The 15,316-nt window shown below is 36.1% G+C and overlaps 1 non-coding gene across 1 annotated transcript; it reads left to right on the top strand.

The window, feature by feature from the left end:
- Positions 1-884: 884 nt before the first annotated feature.
- On the top strand, positions 885-989 carry LOC121035210 (U6 spliceosomal RNA). Its single transcript, XR_005792797.1, has one exon. It is a non-coding gene; the product is annotated as a U6 spliceosomal RNA (small nuclear RNA).
- Positions 990-15,316: the final 14,327 nt, after the last annotated feature.

Below are 15,316 nucleotides of genomic sequence, written 5' to 3'. Positions count from 1 at the left end.
TATAATTTTCCAGAAAGGCAAGAGTGGTCCATTTAAGGTTCATTTCCCACACCATCCTTTTACATTTGAATGAGGGTTAATAAAGAAGAGAATAAAAATGAAATATGAGGATTTTTGGCAGTCTGTTAAAAAGAAAAGCATTTGTCATACTGAATTACCAGTTTCTTGATTTTACTATTTTAAGACCCCCAAAGCATTATAGTTCACTAACCTGTGCCTTGACAATATACTCACTGCAGTAAATTTTTCATTGTAAAGACGTTTTATAAAGAACTTGACCCGTATCATTATATGATGTCTTTTCTTAATAATTTAACAAACACTGACTTCCTGGTGTGAAATGAGCCAATTAAAGTCATTTTAAAAATGCATAAGTATCTCTGGGTTGCTTTCAATTTTAAATAAGAGCAGTATATAATATCCTGCAGCTTAGTTTTTCTATTTGAAAATGTAGCTAATCTGACCACAGTTATTGTTCTCTATCACATATCCCAATTGAATTAACATTTCAGGTCTTCTATGATCTTGTTTTCTAAGTTGGTTTACTAAAGAGATAAGTCCTTCTGAACAATTCCATCTTCCAGTCAACTTGAAAAGCTCTGATCATATATACTCATGGTTTTTATTCTTTGTTCCTTTCTATTATATTTATCAAGGGAAAAATAAACAACATTAGAGCAAATATTCATTTTTAACTTAGTGGGCACAATGTGAAAGAAGATTCCAGCTTCAGTTGATCTCAGAGATTGACCTTGACCTTGGGAATAAAAGTATCCTAAAAAACTGGAAAAAAAAATACATCTGAAAGGAAGAGTCAGTTGAAAAGTGTGGCCTAGTACTCAAACTCTGCTCCTAGAAGGGACATTAGGATTTTTACTAGGGATGCTTGCTTTGGCAGTGCATATGCTAACGTTGGAATGATACAGAGAAGGTTAGCCTGGCCACTGTGCAAAGATGATATGCAAATTTGTGACAGGTTCCACATTAAGTTTTTGTTTTTGTTTTTGTTTTTTCTTTTTTTATGAGTGCAATGAAAATAGGAAGGCCACCTACCTTTGAGACCCTGCCTAAATCCTGGGAACCGTAAATGCTTATGTGTTAAATCTCAAAAGCCCAGGTATCTAATTGTATCATTGCTTCTACTGAAAATATATGAGTAGAGAGAGAGAATGATGAATGGCAGCATACCTAATTCTATGCAGGCTCTTTTTTGTTTCTGCTTCCTTCCTGGAGCTAAATGGGGGCGTGGTGGGGGGGAGGGAGGGGAAAGGTGCTCAGTCACATGGTCTAGCCAAGGAGGTAAGTTTAACATAGCTTTTGGATTGAAGTGAAAACTTCAGAATCAAGGTGAGACCGTGTTGTCTTTATGTCAGCTTCTGCAAGGTTTGAAAAAAGCAAGTACAGTGTTTTCCTAAAACTGGAAGGCCCTGTGATTCATTTCCAAAGACATTGGAAAGAGCAATTCAGCAGAACCCCTCAGCCTGGCAAATAGTCCCTGATGAGCAGGCAGTAGAGGCAAGCTTTGTCCTTATATGCATGCTTCCTGTTACTGTGTAAATCGGGTCACCTAGTAACATCTAACGCTGATTTACCTCTTGTTTAACTTCCAGTGAATCCGTGTCTGTGTCTTGAGAAGCAGCTAGGATTTATTTGTAAATATAGGAAATGTAGTTTTACTCTGTTGGCTATAGGAAGTTCTATGCTACTTCTTGATAGGAATTAAAACACTGATAGGAAAAGAATTATTTCTCCTCCTTCACTATAGTGCACAGCAGAGTCACAGGAGTGCAAAGATTACAGGGAATCTTTGGCAGAAGCTAAGTGCAAGCAGCAGTGGAGCAGAAAAGATGTTTGGCAGAGGGACGTGGATGAGACAGTAGTGCCTAAGGAAGTAGCATTGCTGAGCATACATAGTGAGACTTATGTGGATGAAGTGAATTGAGAAACAGTAATAGAACCTTGCGGAAGTATCTGTGTCTTTCAGGAACTGCAGCATCCAATGAAAGTAACATAGGTGTCCAGCAGTAGGGATGGTGGTAGCCAGGGAGTGTGGTGGTATGTTACAGTCTGAAAAGCAGAGGCCTTCTGAAGCAGAAATTAGCGTGGGGAGAATATATACCACCACCACCAATTGTAGAGATTTGATATTATACTTCATGAGAATATGATAAGGTGTCTGTGGCATAGGCTCCATAATGTATTGCTTCTGGCTGCTTCCCCCAAGTACAGTTCCTTTTCTCAGTTGAATCCTTCTTAAGTGAAATGAGTACCATGACCCTGTTATTATTACCGTTTTATTAAGGATTCTCTTTAGATTTTGTACATATACTATGCTATGAAGACTTGTGTCCCCTCCAAATTCACGTGTTGAAATTTTAACCCCCAAAGATGTTGGTAGACATGGGGCTTTTTGGAGCTACTTAAGTCATGAGGGTGGAGTCCTCATTAATGAATTAGGGCCTTTATAAAAGAGAATCCAGTGGAATCGAGTGCCCTTCCACCATGGGAGGACGTGGCAAGATGATAGTATCTAAGAACCAGAAAGTAGGACCTCAATAGACACTGAATCTGCTGATGTCCTCATGTTGAACTCCTGGGATCCAGAACTATGAGAAATAATCTTCTGTTATTTGTAATCTACACAGTTTGTGATTTTTTTTATAGTAGCCCAAATGGACTGAGGCAATATAAAAGAGCCCTCAGATGTTAAAAAAACAAAACAACAAAACTACACAAAACAAAACAAAACAAAACACAGAACAACAACAAAATGAGTGAACTGGATTGGATGGTTCTCCTGAAGGGTGTGGCAACAAATCTCCCTGTGTCTGACTAAAAATTACCCATTTTCTGTTCTTTAAAGTAAGAAGTTATATTTTCTTCCTGATCAGCCAGAGGACACTGTTTATAATTTATAAAAAAAACATGATGGGTTATGTGAATACAACAAGCAAACTTTAGTGTTAACCTTTAATTTTAAGCTTTTGAGGATATTTTACTAGGTGCTATAACTAAGTTTTAACATCTTTACTTAACATCTACATCATAGGAAGCACTGAGTGTCTGTACATTTTAAGGAAAACTACCAATGATCATGAAATATATTAGTATCCATATTTCATAATTGAGAAAACAAATATTCAAAAGCATTGAATGCAGAAATATATATATGTATATGATAATTTGGTACTAATAAATACATCATATTTATAAATTTGAGACAATTATGAGAAATGTACAGTGAATGCAGAAGTACATATATTTCTCATAATTGTGTCAAATTTTCACTTTGCTTTGATAGCAAAAATTTGGCTTAGCTCAGTTTGTACATGGCTCTGTCTTTTCATTAACTCACCATTCATTTGGACTTAGCTAAGCCATGTTAGCTGTCATTGATGAGAAAAGAGCTTTATGTGAATTATTCATTAGGATGAGTGGGGAAGCATTCCACTCCTGAAATAGTGTTTTTGCTACCTAATACAGGATTTTATGGCAGCTGTCCACCTCCACAGGTATTTGTGCAATCTGGCTACCACCAGTTTTATTAAAGAGCTTTCTCAAAAATAAAACTAGCTCACTTCTTTATATTTAAATTTTTTCTTTATAATTACTCTATTGAGAAAGTTGTCCTGTAATTGTATTACTTTGCAGGGCTTTTCTGTGAAATGATGTGGTGGCAACAGTTTGCTTTAATCTTCTGGTGTAAGACTGGTTATGACATTTGATGGTACGTGTGGGTGTGTTTTGTGCGAAGAGTAAGGTGTAATATGGTATGCTCACAATATAGTTGGAGCATTGAGTTGGAAGGTATTGCAGATTGGCTTTCTCAGGAAGCTGACTCTGAAATGGCAAGGAACATTCAGGAATATGATTAGGGAGAGTTCTCTTGAGAATGAATAACACCTGTAGGGAGGAGGAGACAGAAGTAGGGTTGAGCAGAGGGTAACTCAGACGGCAATGCAGGGCAGAGGCACAATTGAGCTTCAGCTGAGCTGAATGTTCAGCATTGTTCTGGACTGGAGTCAAAGTGCCTGGCCTTTGTATCTGTGCATGGAGTGGGGGCAGGCTGCACCCAGGAAGGTGGTGGGCTTGGGGAGATGTCTTTATCTGAGAGCACGGATCTTCTCAGACACATGGATCTGAAGTTTAGGAGAATGGTATGATAAAGATTTGAGATTCATCAATATACAGATATAATTGCTCATATGGAATGAATAAAATTAGCTAGGGAGAGTGTTAAGAGGGAGAAAAGGTCATCCAAAAAAGCAAAGCTAGCATAATTTCATTTGTTGTTACTTACTTTCGAATCAGGGAGATATTTAAAGTCCTGTCTTTATTTTATTCACATGTTCTATTAACAATTATAGGAGAAAAGGAAATACCACTTGTCAAAAATACCATATAATTCTCAAAGAGAGTGCTCAGTAAATATAAATATGAAACAGAGACATGAAGTAATGTAAGTAGTCCAGAAGGGAAGAGCACATTGTTATGAGTGATGATATAGGGTAGTTATGGTATGCAGTGAGAGAACAGTATTGCATATGACTGGTTACTACACGAACAGATCTTCAGACTAGATTCTTGTGTTTGGGATCTTGATTCTGTTGATTGTCTGCAAACTGTTGGAATCATAAGTGAGTTCTCTGTGTTATATTTTTCTGAATGTTCAGTCTGCTTCATCTCCTGTTTTTATTCATTTGGAAAAAGGACTAAGTCAGAACAAGATAGGGCATTCTCTAAAGCACTTTGGGGTAAAACTGCAATAATTGTGCTAATATTTTTTTCTATTTCCTCTTCAATTTCCTTGCTCTTAAGTTTTCTTGACTCTTGTTTTTGTTTTTTTGTATCTCCATAGGCGTTTTGAAATTAAACCTTCTGAACTGGGTGTTATAATTACTTCTGATTAATACAGCATCTCATTAAGCCTTTAAGTCTTTTCGTTTTCTTCTAAAATGATTCAGTTCCCAAACAAATACTGATCAGGTTAAGAGGTCTTTTTATTATGAAAGTTTGAAAATCAGTATTCTAATATACATATATATCTCAACTGTTATGTGCCAGAGGGTAATTTAAATGAAGACTGTTAATTTGATTTTATTCCCCACTCCTATCCTTGGGCAATGTATGTTTCGTGTTTTAAAAAAGAGCTTCTGTGGAAATCTCTCAATGTATTGCAGAAGCATTTGATAGAGTGACTCGTGGTCAGATTTATATTGGTCCAATGCAGTGCACTTCACTTAAATCTTAGTAACTTTAAATCAGGTCAGTAATTTTCTTAATTTAGGGAGATGCTAATATTGAAACTAAAAATGGTTTTGGCTGAATTAAACAAATTGTTATTACCTGCTAATAATATGCATCAAAGTTAAATGTTTAGTGATAACCTGAGGGCAACATGATATATAGGCACAGGTGTCATCAAGGAGACAATATCTGAAAAGATAAATTAGAATAAGACTGTAATTCAAGATAAGAGCATCAGAATTAAACTACACTGTAATATCAGGAGATTTAAAAAAATGAATTATTATCAAAACACTTATTCTAAAACATGTGGATCCCTGGTAAGGTGGGAAAGAAAGAATAGAAAGATTTATCTAAAAGTAAATGTTGTGAGCTGGGAAATACAATGGTCTCCCATAAGGGTAAAATAATCCATAAGCCTGAGGGTGAGAAAATCTGGCAAATTATCTTAGTCACATTGCTTACCTATGAGGCCACAATTCCTCTATCAAGTAGGTCACAGAGGAGAGGAAGGCTAAAGCAAATATAAGAGCAGCTAGACAAATGATGTTGCATTTTTGCAAGGGATTCAGCCTGCAAGGGAAATTTGGAGAGACCCCTGTAAGTAGAAATACTGGGATCAGGAAAAGGTGAAACTGAATTAATGTTGGTGGCTTCACATTTTGAGCAGGGAAGAATTGGAGTTAAAGAAAGGCTTCTCAGCACTCACATTACTTAACATTTAGCTAAGGAGAAGTTTGGCTCCAAAATTAGAGTATTAAAAAAAATGTATAATATTACTCCATAGAATTGAACAGATTACATTTATATGCATTTATATATATATATACACATATATGTATGCAATAAAACATAATTAGCTAAACAACCCCCACCCTCACTACAAAATGGGATATAATGACACCATTGGCAAAAATCTGTGTGCCCCTCCAAATTCTGGATTTTATAATTCTATTTCTTGTTTTTTGCATATACTTTAACCCTAGGTAAGAATAATTTAAAGTAATAAACGTTAGTGGCACCTGGGTAGCTCAGTTGGCTAAGCGGCCAACTTGGGCTCAGGTCATGATCTCACGGTCTGTGAGTTCGAGCCTCACACTGGGCTCTGTGCTGACAGCTCAGATCCTGGAGCCTGCTTCAGATTCTGTGTTTACCTCTCTCTCTGCCCCTCCCCCCCTCCCACGCGTGCTCTGTCTCTCTCTCAAAAATAAATAAACATTAAAAAAATTTAAAGTAATACATGTTAGTTGTGCAATTTGGAGTTCATAAAAATGGTGTTACACTGTGTCTAGTCTCCTGATAGATATATTTTTCTTCATTCAATTTGTATGGCAGCTATTGTTCATTCATTATTACTACAATAATGTCCCATAAATTTGAAAGACGTTAACTGTTTTTTTTTAAATTCTACTTTAATGCACATTGAGGGTTTTTTTGTATTTATCTTATTTTTTTTAATGTTTATTTTTTGAGAGTGAGCGAGTGAGAGCGAGTGAGCACAAGCGGGCTAGGGACAGACACAGACACAGACACAGAATCCCAAGCAGGCTCCAGGCTCTGAGCTGTCAGCACAGAGCTTGACCCAGAGCTCGAACTCCTGGACCGCGAGATCATGACTTGAGCTGAAGTCAGACATTTAACCAACTGAGCCACCCAGGTGTCTCAAATTTTTCAATTTTTTAAAGAAAGGTTAGACACTTTATGTTAAATCTCCTGATTTTAAGGCACTTTTAACAATTTTTTCAAAGTTTATTTTTGAGAGAAAGACAGAGACAGAGAGTGTGAGTGAAGGGGGAGCAGAGAGAGACACACACAGAATCCCAAGCAGGCTCCAGGCTCTGAGCTGTCAGCACAGAGCCCAACGCGGGGCTCGAACTCACAAGCTGTGAGATCATGACTTGAGCCAAAGTTGGACATTGAAACGACTGAGCCACTCAAGCACCCTGAACATTGAGGTTTTTAAAAACAGTATTACCAGGAAAACTGTTGAGATTTCCAAGATCATTTCAACCCGTTTCTGTTGTGATGTGATGTGATATGATTGACCAATTTACATTTTTACTGGCACTATAGGAGTTTCATTTTATAAAAATTTCAAAATTTTATTCCTCTAGTTCAAGGTGGAGGTATTTTAGAACCTGTTTTTATGATTTTAATTTTATTTCCCTACTTACTAATGAAGTCAAGTATCTCTTCATATTTTCGTTTTTTTAATCTCTGAAGTTGATGTCCTTTGTCAATTCTTATGTTAGGTTGTTTTCCTTTATTGTGTTGTAGCACTATTTTTAATATAGTCAGGATTCTAATCCTAATCTTTTTCATTTATATGAGTTTCAAATATATACTTACATTTTGTGGATTTTCCTTTGCCAAGTTCTCTAGCCAAAGGCCACCAGGGATACAACAGTAGTTGAACAGGTTTTCTTGCTCATTGCTCATTACAGAGAAGCAGAACCCAACCCATGGGAATCATGGACATGTCAGAAAGACAGTGATAGAAAGGTTGATTGGATTCAACCAGGATTGGATTCTATCAGGAAGTAAGGGTAATTCAGTGATTAGGTAACTGGAGAAATCTTTTTTTTAAATTGTTTTTAACGTTTATTCATTTTTTAGAGACAGAGAGAGACAAAGCATGCGTGGGAAAGGGGCAGAGAAAGGGGGACACAGAATCCGAAGCAGGCTCCAGGCTCTTGGCTGTCAGCACGTAGCCTGACATGGGGCTCGAACTCACAAACTGCAGGATCATGACTTGAGCTGAAGTCGGACGCTCAACCAGCTGAGCCACCCAGGTGCCCCGTAACTGGAGAAATCTTAATCTGGAAGGAAGGAAGATACATGTGAGGCTAAAGCTGTAATTGATAAGAAGCAGCAGTCACTAATATTTCACAGGGGGATGTCAGTCATTTTTGTGATTTGGACAGTATTTGTATTTTGACTATGTTTTCACATGATTATGGAGTTAGAGTTGGCTTACTAAGTGTCCCTGAATATATCTACATTCTGGTCCCTAGAACCTGTGCATGTTCAATGACATGGCAAAAGAGACTTTTCAGATGTGATTAAGTTAAAGATCTTGAGCTGAGTATTATAATGGCTATCTGAGTGCATTCTAAGTATAATCACAAGTGTCCTTATAAGAGAGAGGCAGAGGAAGATTTGACTTATAGAAGAGAAGGTAATGTGGTTACTGATTATTGAAGCGGAGATTGGAGATGTATGGATACAAGCCAAGGAATGTTGGCAGGCACTAGAAACTGGAAGAGGAAAGAAAAGGATTTTCCCCTGGAGCCTTCAGAATGTACCAGCCCTGGATTTTAGCCCTGTGACTCATTTTGGACCAACATACATCATAAATCATTCAGTTCCATTTAGTGGTAAAGCAGGTGTTTTAACAAACATCATCATCAGTAGAGTCTAGGTTCATTCCCATGTTTCCAAATGCAGCTGCACAAATGAAAAACCACACGGCTATTTTTGTTCTTTTTGCCTTGATCATTTTCCCTAGTGTTATCTCTGCAAACATGACCGAAATATTTGAGTCATTTCTTTTTTTTAAATTTCACAAGATCTGTTACGATTGTTATCTATTCACTCGTAAATCTAAGGACTTGAATTGTTTTTGATAGTGATATTTTTGACCTGTTATATGCTATTATAATGTTTTGGACCTTAATATCCACTGAAATCTTCAAATGATTAATGTGATGTATAATTGTGGAGACTTACTTGACATGATATACCTGAGCATAGTTCAGCCTTCCCTATAGTCATGGATAACAGAATTTACCTCAAATTAGCAAAGTATAAAGTTAAACTATATCTTCTATGAAATGGAATATGATGTGTACACAATGAATCACCATCTACTAATCATTAGTAATGAAATTAGTTTCAAAAAGGAAAAAAATCCCTCCGAGAAACATCTCAATAGTTTTTGGTTCCTCTGTATTGTTGTCAGAACATGAACTAGGAAGAACACTGTGGTAGATTATTACTTTAATGCTTTCAAATGAATCTTGGCTTCTGGTATCCAAGTTTGTATGCAGCTTTCACTCACGTGACTCTGTTCTTTGCTACCTATCTTTGCTTTGGCATGGAGCATTGGAAAACAGGACACAAAAAGAAGTTTAATAAGATCCTGAAATGATCAAATTGGGGTTTTCCAATTTGAAACATTCCTGTCTGTAATACTGTAAGGATCCCCTTAAATAGACTACAGTGTGGAGAGACTCTGTGGACAGAGAGCCTACCCGACAGCATTCACCCAGATCCACACATGGGAGTGAGGGCATCTTAAACCATCTATCCACAGTTGGGATGCTTCAGTGCTCTGTTTTGTCATCAAGAAGAGATTTCATTAGAAAATACAAATATTATGTTGGATACAATAAATATTTAAATGGAAAATAGGTTTTATATTAGCAGCTTTAATTGGGGAAAAAGTCCCTCAGTCACATTCCTTTAAACTCTCTGTTTATCTACTGGTATCCGTCTTAATCGTCTCCATGAAACGGACAAATATCTGGTAAGCAATCCAGTATGTTCTTGTCCATGATGTGATCAAATCTTAGCTTTCATTCTCTGCTCTTGTCCTTACCCTCAGAAAAAAGTAATATGTATATTCCTAAATATTTTGCCTTTTTCAGAATAAACCGCCAATAGCCTTAACACGATATATTGGATAATCCGGTATTTTTCACAGTATGCTACAAATATCATTACCTATGGCCAAAATTACTTTAGAAGGTATCTACTTTCTTATCAGAAGGCAGTGTCTGGGCATAGCCTACATAAAAAAAAAATTAAAATACTAAAACTATCACTTTAGGAGAAAGTAAAATTCGATCCATTTTCATAGTATACACACATAAATGTTAATATAATAGCTTATAAAAAATAATATAAAATTATATAACAGAATGATTGTAGAATCTAGTGTTTGGGTAAGGTTGTCTTTATACTTGGCATGAAAACTGAAAGCCTCAATGGTAAATGTTGACAGATTTCATTTTATTGCTGTATAATTCACCATAAATTGATTGAATAGATAGAATATATTTATGACTGTTACATTTCATGCAAAAATAAGGCAATTGCTATGAAAAAAATTTAAGGCTGTAACTTCCTATTTTTACAGGAAACATAAATGACTAATGAACACAAATACTTTATGAATCAGTAAAGTAATAGAAAATTATAACAGTGAAATATCATTTACAAGATTGAAAAATTTAAGCACCATTATTAATTTTATAGAGGGCACTGATAAACAGATTCTACTGATACAAATGCTAACTGAATAAGTTTGTTGAGACAATGTGTCCGTAATTATCAAAATTTGAAATAATTGTATATTATGACAACCATCTTACTACCTTACCCTAAGGAGTAAGGATTTGACCAAGTGGTGTGCTGGAGCGAGGTTATAACAGCTCACAAAACCCAACTGTTACTTAAAAAAAAAATGTTTATTTTTGAGAGAGACAGAGTGCCAGTGGTGGAGGGGCACAGAGAGAGGGAGACACAGAATCCAAAGCGGGCTCCAGGCTCTGAGCTGTCAGCACAGAAGCCCGACGCAGGGTTCGAACCCATGAACTGTGAGATCATGACCTGAGCCAAAGTCTGTGCTTAACTGACTGAGCCACCCAGGCACCCCACAAATTGTTAAATTTTAAGGAACTTTGAGAGCTGACTTATAAAACAAGTCTTTCTTTATTCCTTGCCTCACATCCAATTCAGCAGTAAGTCATGTTTTCTCTAAATACAAAATATTTATCAAATATGACTGCTATAGGGGCACCAGGATGGCTCAGTCGGTTGAGTGTCCGACTCTTGGTATCGGCTCAGGTCATGATCCCAGGGTTGTGAGATTGAGCCCCATGTTGGACTCCATGCTGAGTGTGGAGCCCACTTAAGATTCTATTTCCCTCTCCCTCTGTCCCTCTATGCTACTTGTGCTCTCTCTCTAAGAAAATAAAAGACTGCCATAAGCCCACCTCAAATCATTATCAATTTCTTATAACACTATCGTGTCCTCCCAATTTCCTAGCCTCTTCTATACCCATTCTGCCTTTTACTCACACTGCATGTAGAGAGATGTTTTCAAAAGAAATCTGATTGCTTAATTTCCCTGCTTGAACTATAAACTCTTACTGTAACGTGGAAGGATATCCATGAACTGAAACCTGACTGCCTTGCCAATTTCATGTTCTAGTATCTCTTCGTGCTTCCTTTGCTCTAGCCACTTTGGCCCTCTTCTATTATTAAACCTGCCATCTAGTGCTTGTTTCTATGTCTTTGCTACTGTAGTTTCTACTGTCATTATGGTTCTCAGAGGTCTCTAGCCATCTGATAGTTTTAGATGCTTTAGGTCTCTCTTTCAAATGTTACCCCCGTAAATAGTCCTTCCCTAATAACCCTGTGTAGAACCTTGTTACTCTTCACTGTCTCACCTTTAGTTTTTTTTTTTTTTTTATAGAATTTATCACCAGTGGAAGTTATATTCCCTATTCGTTGATCTCCTTTTTAAATCATTTCCCTTCCCCTGAACTGCAATTAAATTTCGTGATAGTGGGTCTCAGTTTTGTTCATGTCTGTACCCCCAGATTCTAGGACAGAGCTTCACACATAGTAAGTGCTTGGTAAGAATTATTCAACATAGATTTACTATAAATTCCTGTGTCTGTTCCAAGATGCATTGAATAAATGTGTAGGAAACACAAATAAATGTTTGAAAACACAAAGTAGAAATTCCCCACTTTCCTTAATTTGTATGTTTCTGTATACAGAACAAATTTTATTTCCTTATTCGTGAAATATTTCTAGAAACCAGGCACACATTTTTTCCCTTTAATTCTATAGCAGGACACCAAAATATAAGGAAGTATTATTGAGGAACGTCATTCCCTAATAGCTGTTTGTTCAAAGATGGAATAAAGATATTTAAATGCAGAATCTATCTTGCTCAGAAGGAACTCTCAGCAGGTCCATCACAATGGACATTCCATTCACGCATTATAACATATAATAAATTCCCAATTATGATATGTGACTCTTCTTAAATCCTTCATTTTTTTACGATTGTTTTGGAATTGAGACTGGTTGTGGATACTTACATCAAATATATAATCGTTAGTTTATTAAATCCTAACTACTGGCTCAATCTTGATTCCTTTACTTTACAATACAAATACATCCATTCTAGCAGGGCAATATATCTACAAGATAATTCCTGTGCTTGAAGGAAATACTTCTAATCTCTTAAAGCATATAGAGAGACTTTATATCCAGAGAAATTCTTTCTGTGTATCAATCATTCCCAATAAAATTGTCTTAGTGAATTTAAGTAAGTATCTCAAATAAGGCCCTGCACTTCCCATGTATGTTTAAATTTAAACTTGATACTTTAATGAAATTATTACCACCTTCTGGATTTCCCATGGATGTAATGGTAAGTGGAATAGCTCCCCTTGGCAAGAAAGAAATTGTGTTCTATTTGGGGAAAGTCAAAAGGTTGACCTCCATTACAGGGTGTGTGTCAATGTTAGTCCTCTATGGATTCAGAATTATTCCTCATCTGTACATCCGCTTCCTGAGGGACTATTAAAGCACCAAAGTAGTTTAAGAGAAAATTGGTTCATTATTTCTAAGACAAAGTTATTTTCTCACTAAAGAATTCTATGTAGTTTAGGTCAATAAACTCTTATTTGAGTAAGTTCTTTGTAACAAGAACTGGGTTAAATGCTATGAAACAAAGAAGATAAGAAATGTCTCCTTCTTTTAAGGAATAGATAATCTATCATGTAGTGGGGGTGTCAGACATGTCAACATGTAGATTTAGTTGAAAATGATAATTTGTAAGATTAATAAGGTACAATATATCCCATTCAAAACCCTTTTCTAGTCAAATCTCTGGAGAGACTTAGAGTAACATAATGAGGACAAGCAGCAATCCAGGTAGCAATGACTTGAGAGATTTTATTATTCTTATGAAGCTGTCTAGAAACAGAGATAAGAACAACTTCAAGCATTCCTAGAGAGGGTATTATTCAGGACAATTTTGTGGATAAGTCCCTGACAATGCACATTTCCTAGTCTTTCCTCACAGATTATTTTCAAATGATGATTTGTTTTTATAAAAATATTATAAATATGAGCAGAAAATATTTTGTGTGTGCAAGTATCGGTTGTAAAAATGGGCATAGAAGCAAGTGGAAACATTTGTTACAGTTTTTCCCCCCAGGACTTGGGAGTTGCCACCATGCAAGCTGCTATCTTCATCTTGCTAACTCTTGACATGCAATGTTTATATTATCCTCAGGCTGCACAGCATCCACGTCCCTGTACCCCTTAGGGTGTTAGGGAGCGTAGGTTAGGAAGAGACTGGTGGTAGGAAGAAAAACTCTGATGCTTTACTGTGTGTGTGTGTGTGCGTGCGTGCGTGCGCGCGATTTGAACACAAGCCAAAATGTGATGTACGCTAATATAGAACTTCTCTCTTTCTCAGTTATCAGTATTTCTCAGTTAACTATAAATGAAAATCTCTACCTCATCGGGCTATAATGAGGATAAAATCAGATATCCTGTGTGTAGGACGTAACTCATTCATGATGCGTCTTATTAACCTGTCCTATCCCTTGGTTATATCATACACCTTTGGTGCAAGCACCTCTCACTATTAAGGAATAAATAATGACATATAAAATATGTTGGCATGTTTGAAAATCTACAATATTAAGCTGATAATGACATGATCTAAATGAGAAGAAATACTCTGGTTCCATTTGAAAATAGGATTTAATCGATTTTAAGATTATAGGACGTAATCTTAACACTTCCTTTTTTGGTTAACTTTGTATTTAGAAGAAATACTGAATTTACTTTAAATTTAACATTAATGCCTTATTAAAAAATATTACTAAACCATTGGAAGAGATTCAGGATCTGTAATTGAAAGAAATACAAATCTCTGGGTTGAAAGTGTTGGCTCTGAGTTTGAATGCCATTTCTTCCTCTCAATTTTTATACTCTGGAATTTGGTTTTATCTTTTAAGAGTTTGAATATCTGTGTAGTCTAGGGTTTTAATCTAAAATAATGAAGTATGTGTAAGAGTATAGCACCTAGCATTTGCAAAATAAATGCTATTTAATTAGTCTTTTTTATTTACATTATTTACATAATTCTCTCAATTATTATTTTCTGCATGGAGATACTATATAAAAATACCTTGGCTTTAAGGAAAGACAGACCTGGTTTCACATTCCAGTAGAACTACTTTTAAATTCAGATGGAGCTACTTTGTGTGTGATCCTGGTTATTGTTGTTGTTTTTCTTTCTTTTTTTTTTAAAACTTTCTGAACCTTAGCTTCCACATCTGTAACACGTGCCTAATAAATATATATATCATAGGTCATTATGGAGATTTGCTGTGGTCATATTAAATTGCTAGCCCATTTCTTAGTAATAATCTGTATTCAACTGCCCATTTTCGTGACTTAGCCCGTTCCTTAGAAAATCAGAAAGCAGTATGAAATCACAAGTTAAGTTAGCAGCATTTTCAAAAAATGCCATGTATATATACACATATATATCACATGGGCTATTATAAAAGTAGAAGAGGGTCTTATGGTTCTATTATGGAAACATGTATTACACACAGAAATATGGACAAGGCTAAATAAGAATCAAGTTATAATAAATAAGAAGTAAATGTAGACCATTTTCATTCCATTCATCTACCCAGTATAGATCCATTCATCAATCATTCAAACCACATTTATTGGGAAGCTACCACATTTGAGATTACAACTAAATGGAGCACACTAATCTATAGATCCTAATGATAAAACGTGCCCCCAAAGGCTGTTATTTTGGTCAATTATATCCCTTTTCTGAATTTAACTCACATTTCTGTTTACATTCTGTCTGTTACGCATCATGGTTGTTGCTCTCTGTCCCAGTCTGCTGCTGCCAATACTTGTGCTTTCAGTGCTTTTGGGGAATGATACCCAGAAAGCCACCTCAGCCCTTAGAACACTCTGGGACGGGCTAAATACAGGCGAGCCC

The sequence above is a fragment of the Herpailurus yagouaroundi genome, unplaced genomic scaffold (genome assembly GCF_014898765.1).
Source record: "Herpailurus yagouaroundi ecotype Mexico unplaced genomic scaffold, PumYag 160, whole genome shotgun sequence".
NCBI classification, from domain to species: domain Eukaryota; kingdom Metazoa; phylum Chordata; class Mammalia; order Carnivora; family Felidae; genus Herpailurus; species Herpailurus yagouaroundi.
Note: the sequence above shows the minus strand (reverse complement) of the source record. Positions and strands in the feature narration are given on the sequence as shown.